The 5,000-nt window shown below is 42.1% G+C and overlaps 1 long non-coding RNA gene across 1 annotated transcript in view; it reads left to right on the forward strand.

Moving 5' to 3' along the window:
* LOC113473459 overlaps positions 1-5,000 on the forward strand; it is a 9,981-nt gene continuing 4,981 nt past the window's right edge. Inside the window, exon 1 of the long non-coding RNA XR_003395426.1 lies at positions 1-130. This is a non-coding gene — a long non-coding RNA (uncharacterized LOC113473459). The remainder of the gene's footprint in view (positions 131-5,000) is intronic.

Raw genomic sequence — 5,000 nt, forward strand, 5'->3', positions numbered from 1 at the left:
AGCTTGGAGTAAAACAGAACTACTAGAATCTCTGGACGGAATCACGAGGGAGAAGCTGGTAGAATTCTCGCATGATCTGCTCTCCAAGATGTTCATTGAGGCGTTGATCCATGGCAATGCTAATAAACAGGTAACTATATGCTTCGTATGACTAAGGACCGGGTCCACAAAGTGAGTTTAAACTCCGTTTAAGTTTTAATCGTCAGCTCCAATGGCGTAGTGGTCACTGCGCTCGCCTTGCACGCGGGAGGCCCGGGTTCGATTCCCGGCGGGGTCATGAAATTTGTACCATGCAAATGATTGATTCCGTGACTGGCTGTTGCGGGGCCCACTCAGCCTCGTGAGGAAAATGAGTAGCTATGACATATAAATGCGCATAGCGACCGGTGCCAGCATGGTAGGTAAACATTGGATGTTAGGATTTTTGAGATATTGGAAAAAAATCCTACAATGCTGCAGTGAGCACCAAAGTTGTGACATAATAACACAAAAAAACTGCATTTACATTTTTTTTTTACATTTACATTATTATTATTAATATTATTTTGAACAAACGAAGAAACTGCTGGGAAAAAGGGACTCTAATCCTATGTCAATGAAGTATTCTGAAAAAATCTCCATAAAGTGTTCGAATTCGAATTGTCACTGCTACAACAACAACATCTGGACAATCGCGAGCTGCTAGCTTTTCCAAAAGTTTACTAATTAGCGTCACTTACCCCAAGTACTCAGAACATTCAGGAGCAAAACGACCCACAGGGAATAGGGATGCATACATCCCCTTGAAAACTCTATAGCCCATGATCCCAAGCAAGAGCTCCTTTCAAAACTAGGATCTCTAAACCAACACTTCAATAGAACCCATTAGAAACTAGATTCTTTGTCCCTATTAGTGTTGACAACTGCTGTAGATAGGGCATTTTAGACCCTATTTATACTTGCCATTGGTAGGTAATTTCAGTAAATTGTTTACTGACACGCTAACCGTGAAGGTCACAGGTGGAAAACGCACATTGTTTCATAAAGGATTAATAAATTAAGAGAAAACGCTAATTAGAGGAGAGGCAATGAGTCTATTCTTTTAGGCAAGAAAGTCACAAACATATGTGATGTGTCATAGAGTCATAGTAATAGAGCATATGAGAAAAATAAATCACCTGTCCTAATTATGTACCCATTATAATATTGAAGCATGAACTTTGCACATGCACACTCAGGAGGCATCTAAACTGGAAATTGTGGCACCTTTACATGAGAGAAACAATAATTAAAATTTTATTGATGAGCTGCGCATAGTTTGGATTGTCACAATGACGCAATATACTACTCAGACAGAATTGTTAGATTAATATTAGATTGAAATGATTGAAATTTAATAGGTGATACTGCCATTGAACTTGTAAATCACTAAATTCCACTTATTCCTCCTGATTCTATCAGGATGTAATTTGTCCATTCTTCCTTTCACGGGAAGGGCCTACTACCGCACAGACTACACGAGTCTTAGTAGTGGTTTCATTGCTACGAAAAGAAAATTAAGCTATGAGACACTCATCTTTTAACAGGGGCTGAAAAACTTGAGCGAATGTCTTAATCAAAGTCCACATCTCTTTCCCCTCTGATTTCAGGCCCTCTCGCGAGCTCCCTCCAAATGTTCCACCTCCTCCGCGCCTCGCCCTCCCTCCCCCTCTCCCTCCCTTCACATCAACATCTCGGAGAAGTGGACGTGACGGAGAGACGTAAACAACAAACCTTGAACTCTCCCAAATCAACATGCGTGGAAGGTTCATGAATAATATTAGCAATACCGGATTGAACCTGTCAAACTTATAAAAGCTCAATTTACAAATGACTGTGCGGATTGGCACTTGAATCCCACTAGTAGTCCACATCTTATATGACAGACTAATCCATTCTAAGGAAGATAGTACTTTAACCGTAATTATCTCTAATTCTCGTATAGAGAGCGACCGTCTTCAATCTTTCTCTAAGCTCCGTCATACTAGAGAATAAAGAAGAGAGAAAATCACAGGAAAACTTCATTAGGCTTGTGTAATTAGCACGTACACGATGTGTATCACGTACAGTAATTCAACACCACGTTATCCTCCGATACTCTTTATCAATCAGCGTAGAGCGGAACACAGCGGAGTACCCAGCGTTTGAAGAATACATGGCGTAGAGAGGGATGATGTCCACTCAACTTCGTACTTGAACTAGAAAATAACGGGTAGTGTGTTAGTCCTCCCATAGCAGATTTGAACTCTTTAGACACCGTGGAAATGTACTCTCTTTGTTATTTATTTTACGAAATAACTACCCACAAGAGTACCCGCGCTCGAAAGAACACTGAACAGTTGTGAACAAGACGCGGAAAGCAAATGATGAGGCGTGCTTCTTTGCATCATATTCTCCTATCATTCTTTATAATCTAACTTTACTAACTTAAATTATCCACACCAATGTTACCGAAACTTCGAAATATTTCATGTCATTTGACAAGATGAATAGGGAGGGAGCTAAGAATAGTCCTACATTAACCAGGTAAGAAGGAAGTGGATGCTCCATTCTCGCCCACGGGTGATGATGGCGTGCTGAATCGTGCTCAGAATCACTCACCTAGAAGTAACGGATGCCCTTTCTTTTAATTCGAATACAGTGTAGCATGAAGCGAATATTGTCCCCGACTTGTGTAATGCGCATATTTAACAAGAGATGTAGTCTATATGCCCCTAGGTGGGAGGCCGGGCCTTAGAACATTAGGCGGGCGCGAGAATCGACAAAGCTCCGACAGCGTGCGTGTGCGCGGAGAGCGCCGTACAGTAGGTGGTGAGGGTTATTACACAAAGGTGGATGCGAAGGCGGGCGAGCCGGGAAGAGTAAGGGAGTGTGGGTGAGAATATTTTTTTTAGAGTTAGTGTAGGAAGCGAGGAGGTGTAGTTGTAGAGCCCTGAGGGCTATAGGGAGTGGCGCGGAGTTGCTTCTAATGCGTTGAGTTGCCGATTTTTGTTGCAGAGACTACTTTAGCAAGTGCCTTTCACCGTTTGCCCGTTACCTCTTTTGGCTGTGCCTCATATAATGTCTTTTCGACGGTAATCAGCAGTAGATACAATGTTACCCATCCTTCTCTCTAAGATTCTATTCTTCAGAGACGCGGTTGACACAAACACTTGCGACAAATCTCTACATCTCTCTCAAGGCGCTGTCACTACTCTCGCGCGTCTTCTGATGCTATCACCTAGTGGACCGGTCACCCACGCTGACGCCGCGTCTAGTATTTAGACCAACCGCCCAATGAGATACGTGCCAACGTCAATAGCGGGAACTATACAAGCTGCAGGCGGCGTCTGTGCCGTATTGTCGCTAGTTTACTGATTACCCGATGTATACAGACTCTCTTACGCAGAAAGCGCCTAAGCTTAGATAACCAAGCGACCTGAGAGTGATTACACAACGTCCTACGTCATAATTAAATCATTGTAAGCGTCATCCTACATAGAGCACCGTGGTTAAAATCTACGTGAATTTAACGCTTCTAGACTAACACTAAGCCTAATCCACTAAGAAAAGGAAATTCAGCCTTGTGATGAGATAGTATTACTGAGACGCGTAAATTATGTCAAAAGAAGTGAGGCTGAAGTATACGCGCTCTATTAGCGATCTCTCACAAACCCCCCCCCCCTCCCTTCCCTGTAGGTCTCTTTACACGTCTGTGTTCTATCCTGAGAGCGAGAATGAGAACGATAATGCTTCTAATTCTTAATCCTTAATTATATATCATACATATTTACAAGTCAATAACTCTAGTAAAGTTATATTTGATGACATGATACCATTTACAAGATAGAACAGCTACTAAAGACTCCGAAATCGTCAAAAAAGTACTACAAAAGAATAGACAAACGAGAAGCGTATACATATGTCTGTAATACAATGTTATATATTTATACGGTACCTTAAACTCAAACCTCGTTCTATTTATGTTATTTCTAAGTAGAATATCCTGTGAACACGATTAGATGCGGACGCATTTCATACGCAGGCACCGTTTTAATCCTGCGTTCACACAGTTTTCATCCCCGCACTCAGGTACAGTTCAACAGTTACCTAATTAAATTATTATCTCTATCTATTTATCTGTTCACGTTTGTACGTTTCTGTGTTTTAGTGTAGTAACTTTTATCTGACCGTTCGAGTTCTGTCCTTTGTATTTTATATATTGTTGTCATTAAATTTACGGGTCTTGGTGTAAAACTCTAAATTAAGTTGAATAACCCGAGATTTCTCTAACTCGTTTGATATTAGACCACACAAAACTTCGGTCGAGGGTATCAGCTGAGGTGAGCGTGAGCGTGGTATAGACTCTCTCTAATAACGTTCATAGAATACCTTCTTTTACAAACGCGCAGGTATTAAGATATATACACCAAGTCATAAGATTTGTAAAGACTTATGTTAGAGCATCTAAGAACTTAAGCGATTGCTAGGCGAGTGTTACACAGGCGTGCCCGTAAGTCGCAAGATTCTATTTGCGTAGCCGAACAATCATCTTATTCTATTGCTGGCTGCGCGCATAAAGTTCTCGAAGAAGAATCGGAGTATAACCGATAGGGAGGCCAACAGGCGCGCGTACCGCAGACGGCAGGCGGTAGCGGCGTGCGGATTGCCTGGATTATCGGCCTAAGTGATCTACCTCCAGAGTAAGTAGGTGGAGTCGTCATATAGAGTATAGAGAAGATCGCAGAAGGTGGTAGCGTACCGTCAAGAAGAAATATAGAGTGAAGGTGAGTACAACGCTTATCTTGCTCCTTGTATCGCTGGATAAGAAAAATGAAGGCACAGAGCCACAAGAGTTACGCGCGAACGTTCAAACGGCACTATAGCGGCATAAGTGGATCTCCATCGCAACACAAAAACCTGTATCCAATCATGAGTTACCTGAGTTACCTGTAATATTAGGAAACAGAGCAACTCTCGGCACACTACCTCTCTAGCCTCCA

This window comes from Diaphorina citri, unplaced genomic scaffold (genome assembly GCF_000475195.1).
Source record: "Diaphorina citri unplaced genomic scaffold, Diaci psyllid genome assembly version 1.1 scaffold32756, whole genome shotgun sequence".
Taxonomy (NCBI): Eukaryota; Metazoa; Arthropoda; class Insecta; order Hemiptera; family Psyllidae; genus Diaphorina; species Diaphorina citri.